Genomic DNA, 16,731 nt, shown 5'->3' with positions numbered 1-16,731 from the left:
TTCCCTGAAATAACCAGCAGACACAGGAGGCTGGCACTGGTACCGGATCAACAAAATACTGCCAAGGCAGGTGCTCTGGGTACCTGTCGCAAGCTGCATCTCTGCTGGTGTATTACAAGGAGTAGAAAATTCAACCTGAGGGCCACCCAGCAATTGTAGTGACTTGTTACTGAAATAAAGGCTATTTATTTGCCATCAGGAATCGTCTGATGTCCACGCCCTCCAACCTCCTGTCAGAGAACTGCAATCTTGACAGTCATAATATCCTGCCATCTTTACACAAGAGCACGTTTTTAAAAGACTGTTGGTTGGCAGAAATTCAGTAAGAATCCGTCAAAGACTTCTGGTCACATCACAAGTAACCACCAGATCACAGCACAATCAAACGATTCTGAGAATACTGGTGGAAGCGTATTAAGTACCTGGATGGAGGCTTGGCAGCTGAACTGTTTGCTGCAGGTATAGAATGAATGCTGCCATTTTTTATCCAACACAAATTGGTGGCAGTACCATGAGACTATTACGAGAAGTATGTGAATTTATTGGAAAGAATAGAATGGTTCCATAGTAACAATGGATGGCCAAATGCACAAACGAATCCACAAGAAAGTGTTAGGCTGGCGAGTCTGATGCACAAGGGTTGGCCACAGCCCTAACCTACACAACAGAAGGCACAGTGGAAACTATAGTAATGACTGCAGAATATGGGAATGAGGCTATTCCACAGGATCTGTTAAATTGGATATTGTCTTGGTGATGCATTGACCAGAGACAATGAGGTCCGATGTCTTAAGTTTAAGGCAAAAACATGCAGTAAACAATCAAAGATGGAGGGCAGACAGCATGGCAATGGCAGAAGACACTGATGACCTCGACGAGCATCGAGAACCGATTGTTGGAGAGAGTAGGCTCACTGACTAACCTGACTGAGCAACAGCTGATGGGGGAGGGGGAGGGGTGTTCTAGGCAACATTCGTAGCATCAGAGACTTCCCCAAAACTGCTGTATGGAAGGCATGAGCATAGAAGCAGGACTTCCAGTGACCATGATATTCTTGACAAAGTCCTTGCAGCTTATGAGAACTGGTTTGTGTGATTGTTTAAGGAATATGAATTAACTGTAACAGAAATAATTATGGGTAATGATTCTCTGAGCTGTCTAGTGTGGGAACACTGGATGCCAGAAATGCTAATTAAAGAACATAAGATTTCAAATATTGCTGAAATGCAAGCAAGAGAACTCTAACACATAACTGAATCAGACAGCGCAAGAGTGCCTTTGGAGGAAAGTGACATTATTTATAAATTTGTGTTCAGTAGAGAGTCTGAGTATGAACTGCCCACAATGTCGAATAATAATTCTGCAAAGCTATTAGACTCTCAAGCTGAGTGCTGAGAAGCCAAGCATCTTTGTGATCTGTTGCTTCATGACCACTGTTTTGAGAGTTTAAACGTGTGTCTATATCAAGAGTGGCAATGGCCTTGCGACAGTGAATACACTGGTTCCCGTCAGATCACTGAAGTTAAGCACTTTCTGGCATGGCCGGCACTTGGATGGGTGACCATCCAGGCCGCCATGCGCTGTTGCCATTTTTCAGGGTGCACTCAGCCTTGTGATGCCAATTGAGGAGCTACTCGCTGTTGGTTAGACCGCACCACTAGTTCCTGCTACTAAGGGAGTACACCGTTCGCTTGTTACATATTTTTACGAGCTTCAAACAGGAGCGACTAATTTTCAGTTATCTGGGTAGTTACTAGTTTATTTTTGCAATTTATTGCGTGTTAGAGTGCTTCCTAGGCACAACCTTCTATTTAAATAACAGTGTAGTGTACAGTATCACCGTTGCTATCGACCCTTGTATCGTACAGGCTTTTGTTTGTTTGGTTAGAACAGCTCAGTGTTGGTTAGACCGTCAGTGAGAGAGGACTTCAATTTCCCGATGCTAATAAGGTGAGTGCACTGCTTGTTTGTTGCATATTTTTACGAGCTTCAAACAGGAGCGACTGCAGTAATGAATATGAACTGTGATTGTTGTGTACAGATGCAAGTTGAGTTGGCGACCCTTTGCTCACAGCTCCAGGCTGCTATGGCTTCTGTCACACAGCTTGAGACTGCTGCCAAGGGTCGTCGCTGTGGCGGATTGAACACAGGGATGTGAGGGACGTTGAGCACGTCCCATGTGTCCTCCAATCGGTCCACTGTTGTGACCACCCTGGGTACTGCCTGCACTGAGGTTGACCCCTCAACCGTGGTCGAGTGGGAGATAATTCCAAAGCCTGGCAGGCAGTGAAAAACTTTCCGAGGGTCCGATCATAGGGCCTCCCCACTTCGTTTGACGAACAGGTTTCGGGTGTTATCTGTGGCTGACGATGTCTCTGAGCTGGATGCAGTCGTCCACCCTATTCCAGAGGGAGCTTCTCGGCAAGCAAGGTCTGAGCATTCACAGAGGGTGGGTTTACTGGTAGTTGGGAGCTCCAACGTTAGGCGCGTAATGGGGTTCCTTAGGAACATGGCTGCCTGGAAGGGGAAGGAAGCCAGTGTGCACTCCATGTGCATTCTGGGGGGAGTCGTTCTGGATGTGGAAAGGGTGCTTCCGGATGCCATGAAGAGTACAAGGTGCAGCCAACTGCAGGTGGTGGCTCATGTCGGTACCAATGACATGTGTTGCTTTGGATCAGAGTAGATTCTGTCTGGTTTTGGGCAGCTAGTGGAAATGGTAAGGACTGCCAGTTTTGCTTGCGAGATTAAGGCAGATCTCACCATCTGCAGCATCGTTGATAGAACTGACTGTGGTCCTTTGGTGCAGAGCCAAGTGGAGGGTCTGAATCAGAGGCTCAGGCAGTTCTGTGACTGTGTGGCTGCAGATTCCTTGACTTGCACCATCGGATGGTGGGTTTCCGGGTTCAGCTTTATAGGTGAGGAGTCCACTACACACAGGAAACGGCTACATGGGTGGCGGGGGCTGTGTGGAAGGGACTGGACGGTTTTTTATGCTAGTGGGTCTCAGGGAACCACAGAAGGGACGTCCCTCTAAAAGTCGGCAGGTAAAACACAGTAAGGTAGTTGTAGAAACGATTGGTATTGTAGTAGTAAATTGTCGTAGCTGTGTTTGGAAAGAACCAGAGCTCCAAGCTCTAATAGAAAGCACTGAAGCTCAAATAGTTGTAGGTACAGAGAGCTGGCTAAAGCCGGAAATAAGTTCAGCCAACATTTTTTCAAACGATCTAATAGTGTTAAGAAAGGATAGATTAAATACAGTTGGTGGTTGAGTATTTATTGCTGTCAGAGGTAGTTTGCCTTATAGCGAAATTGAAGTAGATAGTTCGTGTGAAATAGTATGGGTAGAGTGTAAGTAGGCTGTTTATGTTTTCTTATTGGCAACGTTACGTAGCGCTCTGTATGAAAATCACTGGCTGTGCTGTGTGCAGTATGTGGCTAGTTTGCATTGTTGTCTGCCATTGTAGTGTTGGGCAGCGGCAGCTGGATGTGAACAGCGTGTAGCGTTGCGCAGTTGGAGGTGAGCCGCCAGCAGTGGTGGATGTGGGAAGAGAAATGGCGGAGATTTGAAATTTGTAAGATTGGATGGCATGAACTGCTATATTTATTATGATTATTAAGCTAAATACATTGTTTGTTCTCTATTAAAATCTTTCACTTGCTAACTATGCCTATCAGTAGTTAGTGCCTTCCGTAGTTTGAATCTTTTATTTAGCTGGCAGTAGTGGCGCTCGCTGTATTGCAGTACTTCGAGTAACGAAGATTTTTGTGAGGTAAGTGATTTGTGAAAGGTATAGATTAATGTTAGTCAGGGCCATTCTTTTGTAGGGGTTTTTGAAAGTCAGATTGCGTTGCGCTAAAAAAATATTGTGTGTCAGTTTAAGCACAGTCTTGTATGATTTTTCTAAGGTGACGTTTCATATGTCGACCCTTAGCCGAAGATACCTCACTGGAATCTTCTGATTTTTTCTTGTAGTTTGTGTAATTAGTGTAGCTATTGTTTATTGCTAGCGCGTAATCATAGAGAGAATTTCCTTTGTAGTTGAAGTTTTTCATTGTTGTACAGTAAAACAGTTGTGTCATGCATGTAGATTTGCACCAAGTATTTCGCAGCTGCAATTAACTAGATATTATTTTCAGTGCTATGTTAATGTGTTCTCTTATTTTTGCTCTTCAAATTGTGCTTTTCTGTGTTATCGTGTGAAATATTGTGACAATAATGGCGTGTGGAAAACGTAACACTAGGCTACAAAGTAAACTGAGAAATAATAGTGACGACGAGCGTGGCTTATCAGCACCACTGTGTAATGAATTAACTGACATTCAAAGTAGTAATTTGGTAACTATGCATAGGGAAATGGAGCGGGCGGCAAATAATGGTGTAGACAGTGAAACAGGTAGTGAACAGGGAAGCATTATCGATCAATCGGTCGGCAACAGTTCACGTCAGGAATCCGAAATGACAGGACACAGTTTCGCAAATACTGTAGATTCAGGATTTGGGTCCTCACCGTTTTCTCAAATAAGTCAAGACACATTTTCTGCTTGTCAAAATGTGAATGTTGCCTGTGCAAATTCACTGCCGAAAAGCACTGAGGAACATGTTTCAGACACCAGTGCACTGTTATTACAGTTAATGCAACAAATGGGACAAAGGCTTCAAAAGTTAGACACAATGGAACAACACCAGAGACAAACACAGCAACAGTTAGACACAATGGAACAAAATCTTCAAAAGTTAGACACAGTGGAACAAAATCTTAAAAAGTTAGACACAATGGAAGAAAATCTTCAAAAGTTAGACACAATGGAACAACACCAGAGACAAACACAGCAACAGTTAGACGCAATGGAACTAAAGCTTCAAAAGTTAGACTCAGTGGAACATAAGCTTGAACAAACACGTGAAGATTTAACTACTGAGTTACATAACGTTGAATCGAAATGTCAAAAAGTATGTAATGACGTAAAAACACAAATTTGTGAGCATTTTCAACCTATTTTTTCGCGGCATGAAAATGCATTACAGAATCACGAAGCAGCCATAAAAGAACTGCAAATTATTGTTCATGAAAATCATGAGACCTTGCAAGCTAAAATTGACTCAGTTGCATCTCCCGATACGGTTACGCAACTTGCAAAAACTCAGGAAAACTTAAAGGACACAGTAGATACGATTTCAACACAAATGGACACTCTGAAACTTGGTTCAGAAAAACATACAGAGGAAATAATTTCACTATCGGATAAAGTAGCCGAACTTTCAGATCAGTTCACTAACTTATCTACAAAGGTAGATGATGATCTGAATGACACAACACCTGTAGCCTTCACTGACACTGAAGAGTATGAACAAATTAGAAAATTCAAACAAAATCAAAATCAAATCCGGGAAGTGCAAGATCAGTTGGCACAAGTAATACAAGAATTACGAATTTCAGAGGACACTCGCGCCCCAATACGGGAAGAGGAACTTAGAAATACGGAAAAGCCACAAAATAATAACACAGGGCATTTCGGAAATTATGAAAGAAATTGGCAAGGTGCACCGAATTTTGAAATGGAACCGCCGAAACGACGTAACAATGACCGATATGCGACTCGCCGATATGATGACTTTGACTATAAGCTGTTCATTACTACACGTAAATTCAAAACATTTAAGAATTCTGGCAACGACATTCATCCACAAGCATGGCTCCATCAATTCTCTCATTGTTTTCCTCCCAACTGGTCGTTAGAACACAGATTAGAATTTATGTGTGGCTATTTAGAGAATGAACCAGCTGTAAGAATGCGATCGGTCATTCACGATTGTCACAGTGAAGGAGAATTTTACCATGCCTTCCTCTCAGCATATTGGTCTCAAGCTACACAAGACCGAGTAAAACATAGCATCATGAAGATGAAACACTTTGAACAATCTGAATTTTCCAGTCTTGTCAAACATTTTGAGGACATGTTGCATAAGAATCAGTATCTTTCAAACCCATACAGCCCCTCAGAACTCATCCGCATTTGCTTAATCAAATTGCCTGAACATTTACGACATATTATTTTAGCAGGACGTTGCAAAGACGACATTGAAGCTTTTCAGGGACTCTTACAAGAATTAGAAATTGACACTGACAATCGCGGAACGCGAAAACAGGAACACAACAATTATAGGTCACATCCGTCGCACTTCCGCGATGAAAGAAATAATAACTGGACACGACAAGACTATTCTCACAACACAAATTGTGACCAAAAAAGACACCACCCGTATGACAACCGTTGGCAGAGCAGTAATAATTACAGGGAAAGATCACTTCTCCGCGGTAGTGACTATCACAGAGACAATCAGAGAAACAGACAATATGGGAACCAAAATAATTATTATCAAGGGAGACAGAATAACTTTAGACGCAACGGTCCAGCGCGCAGTTAAGATTCAGGGAGAAATTCTCCACCACGTGACCGACAAGAAAGAAACTATGGAATCTACCGACATGACGACAGACGATATGATCGTAACGACAGACCTGAATTGCATCAGAACTGGCGGGATTCAAACAGAGCAGGGCCCTCTCGACAAGGTGAATTGGTAGAAGTTAGGTCTCCAAATCCCAATAACGACGTGCGCCAACAAAGAGACAATAGGCAATGACTCATACCGCTGGCAGCCACGAAACGTACGTATGAAACTGACGACGCAGCTGCCGTAGCCAGTAATTACGTAAAAATGGAAGACATTAGGGACATATTACTCCAGGAACACGACGTAAAACAGAACAACATTGCATATCCTGTGATTCACATTACAGTAAATGACGTAAAATTTACGGCAGTACTTGACTCTGGCAGTCCCATTTCAGTAATTAGTGAAACAGCCTTTAGCAAATGTAACAAATCGAACGATTGCCCACACTTCCGTAACGTAAGATTAAATTACAAGGTGCAATCTTTGGAAAAAGTGTAGATGTACGCCAACAAACCAACTTAGAATTCTTTTGTCAAAGCCACAGCTTCTCTATGAACTTTCTCATTGTTCCATTATTGTCGACGGAAATTATATTGGGAGTGGACTTTTTGAATGAATACAAAGCAATCTTAAACTTTCACGATGCTGAAATAAGTTTAGAGAAAGAAGGTAAGTCAATAGCTTTGAAATTTGAAGATTGGCTCTCAAACCATGACGAGGAAATTAATCGGCTTTACCTTCTGTTAGACAACAGTTCGGAATTTTCGACGGAACTAGACACTAACAATCACTCTGCAAGTACTGACAGAGATGATATCGACGACATATTTCATACTAATGAGTTAATTCAGAATAAAATTCAAACAATTGAGAATTGTAATGACACTGATAGGCAAGACCTTTTTGAGATTTTACAAGCACATTCAACAGTTTTTACTCACAAAACAGGAACAATCAAGGGATTTCAATACCAATTTCGTGTTCGTGAGCATACTAAATTTTGTGTTAGACCATATGTAATTCCAGCACATTATAGGGACCGTGTTAGAACAGAAATACAATCTATGCTTAATGAGGGCGTTATTGAGCCTGCAGTAAGCTCACACATCAATCTATTACATGCTGTTGAGAAGAAAAATGGATCGATCAGACTTGTCTTAGATTCGAGACAAATCAATACTATCATCATTCCTGAAACATACAGGCCGCAAACGATGGAAGAACTTCTTCAAAATTTTAATGGCGTAAAAGTGTTGTCTTCTATTGATCTCAGATCCAGCTTTTATCAGATCGAACTTCATCCAGAATGTAGAAAATACACAGCTTTCCATTGTTTCGGCGTTTGTTATCAGTTTCGGAAACTTCCTTTTGGTTTGAACATTTCTTCGGCAGCATTCATTCGCGGGCTAAATTCCATATTACCTGAGTTCTTAAAACGTCACATCACCGTATATGTGGACAATATTCTGATAGCAGAAGCCTTATGGGAACAACACAATCGCATCCTCAACAGCGTGTTACATATTTTTGGAGAATCTGGAATTACAGTTAACTTGGAAAAGTCTGAATTTGGTAGGACAAAGGTAAAGTTTTTGGGACATATTATTTCTTCTGAAGGTATTCAGCCGGATCCTGAAAAGTTAGAAGCAGTAAGAGCCATTCCAGTTCCATCCACAAAAAAACAAGTCCGCAGTTTTCTAGGTCTTGTAAATTTTTACCGTCGTTTTCTGAATATGCAAATTCTAGTTACACCAAAACTTTGTTCTCTCACTGGAAAAAATACTATTTGGAACTGGGACGAACAAGCACAGTTGGAATTCAATTCCTTGAAAGAAACCCTACTTAATGCGCCAATACTAGCTCATCCAGATCTGTCACAAGATTTCTGCCTTAGCACGGATTCTTCTAAAGTCGGTCTTGGTGCCCATTTATTTCAAGAAGCCATAGAAAATGACACTACCGTTCAGAAAACCATTGCTTTTGCTAGCCGAGTGCTAACAAAATCTGAAAAAAATTATTCCGTTACTGACTTAAAAGCTTTAGCTATCGTTTGGGCATTTAACAAATTCCGTTTCTTTCTTTCTGGTAAGCACGTGAAAGTATACAGTGATCATCGTGCATTACAATTTCTTATGTCTTCAAAATTAAATCATGACACGTTAAAACGTTGGGCATTGTTTCTGCAAGAATTCCACTTCACAATAGTCTACATTCCCGGCAAGGAGAACATTGTTGCGGACGCACTGTCACGCGCACCGGCTGGGCTTGAGAAAAGTAACACAGAAGGCAACGTCGAGAAAAATTTCAGTATTCTTTACATTCAGAAAGTCGCCTTTGAAAACTTCATCACCACATCTTTAAAGGACATTGCTCATGAACAAGATAGAGATCCCATTTGGAAAGACATCAAGAGCAAATGGCATGAAAAGACACACACACAGATTCGGCATTATTACCTGGTTAGAAACAACATACTCTTCAAACACTGCTTTGTTGATGACAAGCTATGGGTACTTTGCATTCCAGACGATTTTGTTAATAAGCTCATTTGGTACATTCATTTCAGCTACGCACATTTTGGTCCACGAAAATGTTATCATATTCTTCGAACGACTTGTTATTTTAACAATATGGAAAAGAGAATTCGAAGAGTCTTGTCTATTTGTAAACTTTGTCAAAAGGCGAAACCATCTACTGTCTCACATCGTGTTCCGTTGTTTCCCATTATTCCTTCTAAATTAAAAGAATTTGCTGCTGTTGATCTCTTGGGACCGCTTGTCAGAACATCTAATGGATTTTCGTACGTTCTAGTCGCTGTTGAACTTACTTCAAAATTTGTTTCTTTCACTCCGTTACGTAAAGCCACTGGACGGTCTGTATCCAACGCCTTTGTTAAAAATTTCTTACGTGAAGTTGGACACGTTAGTAAAGTCATTTCAGATAACGGACCGCAATTCAGATCTGCTGTTTGGTCACGCATGCTTCGGAATCATAAAATCAAACCTGTTTTTATTTCATTGTACTCACCACATTGTAACCCGTCCGGACGGATTATGAAAGAAATCAATAAGCTTTGCGGACTTTATTTTCACAGAAAGCATCAGCATTGGGACAGATATTTACACTTATTTCAAAACGTGCTGAATTAAATGCCTCACGACTCCACTGCTTTACCACCTACTCTTGTACTAAAGAATGAAGAACCACCGAACAGAGTCAGAGAGCTTGTACCTTTCCCGAATACACGTAAACTTCCGCACAAAGACATAATTGATTTGGCTATTATAAATATAAAATCTGCAGCAGACAAAAGGAGAAAACTACACGGTAAAGCAAATGCAAAGAAATTATATATTGGTCAGAAAGTTCTCATTAAAGCTCATTCATTGTCACATAAGAAGAAACACTTGAGTCACAAATTCTTTCTAGTTTACAATGGACCTTACAGAATCCGACGTATACCACATGATAATTGCGTTGAAGTTGAAACTCTGCGTACTAGGAAGAGTAAAGGTTTACACCACATTTCACATGTAAAACCGTTTATTGAAAGATAATCTGCTTTTTAACTTTGTCTTTGCCATAAAACTTTTGACTTCACATTTCTAGTATGCTTTGTCAGACTTAAGAAACTGTTAACATGCAACAATGTTTGAAGTTAAATATCCAGTCTAGAACCTAGGGAACATTTTTAAGGGGCTCCGGAACGCCCTATACTTGCAATGTTAAAATAACGCTTATAAATTACATCTTTCCTCACAAAGTATTTGAAGGTAGGAAGTTGAACGTTTTACAGATTATTTATTGGAATATGGGCGACAACTTAACACAGGGATTTTACAAAATTTTAGTTCAGTTATTAAAGATGATTTTTTTTCAATTGTAATTACAAGTCACAACATTTTTTGCAATTTTTTATTTATATATTCAAAAATATACAGTTTGTTGGAAAAAGGCTGTGTTAAAGTATGCAGAAGGTACTGTGTAACATTTACTGAAAGTTTGAAACAAATATGTTTGGAAGATCCTTAGAAAACATGTAATTAGTATGAGAAAATAAACGTTTTGGGAATCGAGCGACAAAGATTGGATTAACTTTTTAGTGCATTCCAGGTCCATAGGATGGATTATCTTCATCCTCTGCAAACTCCTCTTCCAGCTTCCTCTTGTTCCTCCTCCTGTTTACTCTTGCTTGTATTTCTAGACTCTTTACAGCCCTGTCTGCAGCCCGAAGGCGTTCCTTGTCTAAAGCAAGCATCGCTCGTACCATGTTAGAACCTATCTTCATTCCCATATTTCTAAATACCTTTGGCTTTCCAACATTTCTCCTTTCCTTAAAAGCCTTCAGAGGATTTCTAATAACTTTACTTTTACTCATTATTATACTTCAACAAAACAGAGACTCAAGAAACAGAATTAATTACGAATATTTTCTAGATAACGACAGAGTAAATAAACATGAAACAATCGACAATCACACCAGCGATATACACTCCTGGAAATTGAAATAAGAACACCGTGAATTCATTGTCCCAGGAAGGGGAAACTTTATTGACACATTCCTGGGGTCAGATACATCACATGATCACACTGACAGAACCACAGGCACATAGACACAGGCAACAGAGCATGCACAATGTCGGCACTAGTACAGTATATATCCACCTTTCGCAGCAATGCAGGCTGCTATTCTCCCATGGAGACGATCGTAGAGATGCTGGATGTAGTCCTGTGGAACGGCTTGCCATGCCATTTCCACCTGGCGCCTCAGTTGGACCAGCGTTCGTGCTGGACGTGCAGACCGCGTGAGACGACGCTTCATCCAGTCCCAAACATGCTCAATGGGGGACAGATCCGGAGATCTTGCTGGCCAGGGTAGTTGACTTACACCTTCTAGAGCACGTTGGGTGGCACGGGATACATGCGGACGTGCATTGTCCTGTTGGAACAGCAAGTTCCCTTGCCGGTCTAGGAATGGTAGAACGATGGGTTCGATGACGGTTTGGATGTACCGTGCACTATTCAAAAAGAGGCTGAATTCATGTTCATTGAAATAAATATACAAAGTCGGAAATTCTTGACTGGCGTCGTGTACAAGCCGCCAAAAATAAGCTCAATGAGTTCCTTCCAGTCGGAATTACATTCACTTCAGTGTCAATACGAACATGTCATCGTAATGGGTGACTTGAACATAGACCTGCTAAGAGACACTCCCTCCGCAATAAACCTAAGAAGACTGTTTAGTTGCAATAGCATGAACATTCTTCCATTACAACCTACACACCATACGGCGCACAGTCATACTCTTATAGACGTAATCGCAACGAAACAGACTGACAAAGTAAGAGATGTTGGTCAAACATCGGCCCCTGGCCTCTCAGCACATGATGTAATATTCCTGGCCTACTCTGTGCAGCCCCCAAGGATCAAATCGCGTTACATAACTTGTAGGAACATGAAACGTATTGACCTTGACGCTCTAACAGCCGATTGCTCAGAAATCTCATGGCATCAAATAATCAGAAAACCCACAATCGACGGCAAAATTAATGAACTTAGTGATAAACTCACTGCCCTCTATGACAAACATGCACCTGTGCGCACAATCCGTGTAAGAAAATCTCCTGCTCCATGGCTGACAGCTGAATTACGTCAAATGATGACTAATAGGGATGCTGCCCACAGGCGTTTCAAGGCAGATCCGAAACCCGAGCGTTTCGAAGAATATAGAAAGCTACGGAACAGAGTGAAACAATGCATTCGCAATGCTAAAATCAGGCACGCCCGCTCCCTTGTATGCAGCGATCTGACGCCCACGACTCTATGGAAGAATCTCCGTAGCTTGGGGGTCGGAAAGGCAAAATCGGAAACCACTTTTCATGTGTCAGCTAACGAATTAAATGAATTCTTCTCTGCACCTCTGAATACCAGCACAGCTGATAATTACCGTCCACAAGAATCCCTAAACAGGATAACTAACAACGATACCTTCCATCTAAAACATGTAACAACAAATACGGCAAGAAAAGAAATAATGAGAATCTCTTCTGATGCAATAGGCAACGACAGTATCGGTATAACCATGATTAAGAATGTTGCCGATATCTTAGTGCCTGTCTTAACTGACATATTTAATTTTTCCCTCGTGAACGGAATACATCCCACTGCATGGAAAAGAAGCCTAATTCGACCCATCCCTAAGATCGAAAACCCGCAACTGCCTAGTGATTACCGACCAATTAGCATACTGCCTGCTGTTTCCAAAGCACTTGAATATATTGTTCATGACCAAATCACTGAACACTTGCATGAATTCAGCCTATATGACAAATTTCAATCCGGTTTCCGTAAACATCACAGCACAAACACTGCTCTAATTAAAGTAACTGATGACCTGAAATATGCCATCGACAATCGAAAGGCAACAATATTGACGCTACTGGACTTCAGCAAAGCTTTTGACACTGTTAACCTTGACATAATGCTCAGAAAAATGCAACAGCTTAATTTCTCTGAAAGTGCAATGAGATGGTTTGAAAGCTACCTAAAAGACAGACAGCAATGTGTTGTCTGCGTAAATGAAAAATCTTCCTGGAAACATGTTTCCTCGGGAGTGCCACAAGGATCAGTCTTAGGACCACTTTTGTTTTCTTTATATGTCAACGATATTTCATCGGTTCTGTCCTCCTGTAAATATCATTTCTATGCCGACGACCTCCAGCTCTACCTAAGCGTCAGACCTGAAGATGTAAACACTGCAATCGCTCAGATGAATGATGATCTGTCTTCAGTAGTGACATGGGCGAAAAACCTGGGGCTTAAACTAAATGCAAAAAAGACGCAAGTAATCTTAATAGCCCATCAGAAATTAATAAGTTCAGATTTCCGCGAACGGCTACCTCCTATTCTGCTCGACGGTACTCCAATACCATATCAGAAAACAGTGAAGAACTTGGGTGTAACTTTGGATGAGCATCTCAACTGGGCGGAGAATACAGTCGCAGTGTGCCGAAAGACGTCTGCTTGTCTCTATGCTCTCAAAAAGTTTCGGAACATATTTCCACAGGACTTGAAACGCCAGCTCGTGCAAGCACTCGTTCTATCGAACCTCCACTATTGTGATGTGATTCAACAAGGCATGAGCAGTGAAAACAAAAGACGGCTAGAGCTAACCATGAATGCCTGTGTGCGTTACACATGCAACATTCGCCGATACGATCATGTTAGTGCTTCATACTCCCAGCAAGGGTGGCTGCGGCCGGACAAATTGCGCGACTACCACACTCTATGTCTACTCCACCGACTCCTCGTCGCGCAAGCACCCCAGTACCTTGCTTCAGAGATTAAAAACCTGTCATGTCATCATAATCGAAACACGAGGTCACTCTTATTTGGTATCCTAACTGTGCCCACTCACAAAACAAAAACTTTTGCAAACTCCTTCTCAGTTGCCGCTGTCCGCCTCTGGAACAAACTGCCCCTTACCTTGCGCAAAATTCAATCTCCTGCTGCTTTTAAGAAGAAGTTGAAGCATTTCCTACTATCATCCTTATAAAGTTCTCCACAAAATTAATGTACAAGGACAATCCCCTCATCTGGCAAATAGCAAAGCTAGCGTCTCCTATGTTGCTCCTGAGATGCCTTCCTCTTCATCCATCTCTATTAGCCACGCAATATTCTTTTCCTTTATATTTCCTTAATTATGTTTCATCATGTCTCTCTATTCTTCTCCTCCCTTCACCATGAGTCTCCCACATACTCCCTGCTGCCAGCACTCCTATCTCAAATCTGTCTGTTCAATAATGTCTAATTATAACAGTACTTGTGATCTAAGAATATAAACTCTATATGTATGTATTTTTCCAGGTGTACCTTTCAAATTGTTTATTTCACTTTTTGTACTAGATGTATTTTAACATGCCTACTAAAACATATGAATGTAAAATAAGTAGAATGCCTGGTTAGATGTAAGAGAGGGCCTGATGGCCCTAATCTTGCCAGGTTAAATAAATCAATAAATAAAAATAAAAATAAATAAATAAATTCAGTGTCCCCTCGACGATCACCAGTGGTGTACGGCCAGTGTAGGAGATCGCTCCCCACACCATGATGCCGGGTGTTGGCCCTGTGTGCCTCGGTCGTATGCAGTCCTGATTGTGGCGCTCACCTGCACGGCGCCAAACACGCATACGACCATCATTGGCACCAAGGCAGAAGCGACTCTCATCGCTGAAGACGAAACGTCTCCATTCGTCCCTCCATTCACGCCTGTCGCGACACCACTGGAGGCGGGCTGCACGATGTTGGGGCGTGAGCGGAAGACGGCCTAACGGTGTGCGGGACCGTAGCCCAGCTTCATGGAGACGGTTGCGAATGGTCCTCGCCGATACCCCAGGAGCAACAGTGTCCCTAATTTGCTGGGAAGTGGCGGTGCGGTCCCCTACGGCACTGCGTAGGATCCTACGGTCTTGGCGTGCATCCGTGCGTCGCTGCGGTCCGGTCCCAGGTCGACGGGCACGTGCACCTTCCGCCGACCACTGGCGACAACATCGATGTACTGTGGAGACCTCACGCCCCACGTGTTGAGCAATTCGGCGGTACGTCCACCCGGCCTCCCGCATGCCCACTATACGCCCTCGCTCAAAGTCCGTCAACTGCACATACGGTTCACGTCCACGCTGTCGCGGCATGCTACCAGTGTTAAAGACTGCGATGGAGCTCCGTATGCCACGGCAAACTGGCTGACACTGACGGCGGCGGTGCACAAATGCTGCGCAGCTAGCGCCATTCGACGGCCAACACCGCGGTTCCTGGTGTGTCCGCTGTGCCGTGCGTGTGATCATTGCTTGTACAGCCCTCTCGCAGTGTCCGGAGCAAGTATGGTGGGTCTGACACACCGGTGTCAATGTGTTCTTTTTTCCATTTCCAGGAGTGTATATTGAACCATCACAGGCTAGCCACAACACATACTTTATCTCACATCAATAAAATGTACCTGATGAACACGGACGTTAATAATAACACCATTTGACAGCAGTTTAACAGCGCCACAGTGGGTCACGCCCATGTAGAACACATTTAAAAAAAAAATTAAAAATAGTTGTAGTTTTCGGAATTGAATAAATTATATATCTATTAAAAGGTAATAGTCTGCAGATTCAGAAAACGCAAAAAAGTAAAAATTGAACTTTTCATGATTTTGAGCCTTTCCGGAGCCCCTTAAAGAGAAACCAAATATGAAAAGTTTAATTATGCGAAAAAATGTAATAAAGTGAATACAAGTAAAATGAGCCATATAGGAAAGAAAAGATAATTTCAAAGAATTTCCGGTAGTAGCCAAACGTGTCTGTTATCTTACATCAGAATCAACCTTTATATCATACGAGACCTGTGTGTCATGACGGCAATGACGTACCTGTGACGAAGCTGACCTGCCAAATCCTCGACCGCTGCCTGACAACCCAGACTCTTGCCATCCCTGGGCTCTGTCAATAGCGCTTGCCTACTCGCCGGCATCCAGCCGCTTCCCGCTATTCCAGGGCTTGAACTAAGCTCCCCCCAGCCTTGCATCGCTGGGGCCTGAAACAGCCAGTACCAGCCCTCCATCCTCCTGTGTGGAGTTCTGGACACTGTGTCGCTCTACCAACATTTTGCTGCCGTCACTGGACCACAGCGGACGCCGCAGTAGGGATTCTTACAAGCTCGCTTACACGAGATACACGTGGCCTCACAAGGCGTCAGCAGGAGCTCGGTGTGCTCTGCCGCTGACGGCGCTACAACGACAGCTGTGCCGGGAGACGCTGCGGTGGCATATTTGCCACTCTGGCCCAGGTCCCAGAGATCTTCACTCGCGGCGAAGAAGATTTAATTATTGTAAACAATAGACTTTTGTAGCCTCGTGATGCCTTCTTCTGCTGTACCCACATTCACCTCCTGGTGGAGAATCTCTCCACACTCCAAGCCATCCCGACACCCCGTCACAGCTGTGCGGAGTGATTTTCACCATAGAACGGCAAATGTTCCTCCTATAGCTCGAAGCACCACGACGTAACATAGAAGGCACATGATATAGTCCACCAAGAGAGAGAAAGACAGAGAGAAATTCCAAAGCTTCACGTGTTTTTCGCTGTTCCTCGAGAAAATATTAATATCCTGCTGTTTTTGGCGGAAAAGACGGTCACTGGAAGAGTGCACCTGGATGAGTTGATGATCTGACGTTTTGCACAATTGCCTAAATTGTAACTTTTCAACGGGGAGGAGCATCACCGCAC

The sequence above is a fragment of the Schistocerca nitens genome, chromosome 1 (assembly GCF_023898315.1).
Source record: "Schistocerca nitens isolate TAMUIC-IGC-003100 chromosome 1, iqSchNite1.1, whole genome shotgun sequence".
Classification (NCBI taxonomy): Eukaryota; Metazoa; Arthropoda; class Insecta; order Orthoptera; family Acrididae; genus Schistocerca; species Schistocerca nitens.
This window is presented reverse-complemented; position numbering follows the sequence as displayed.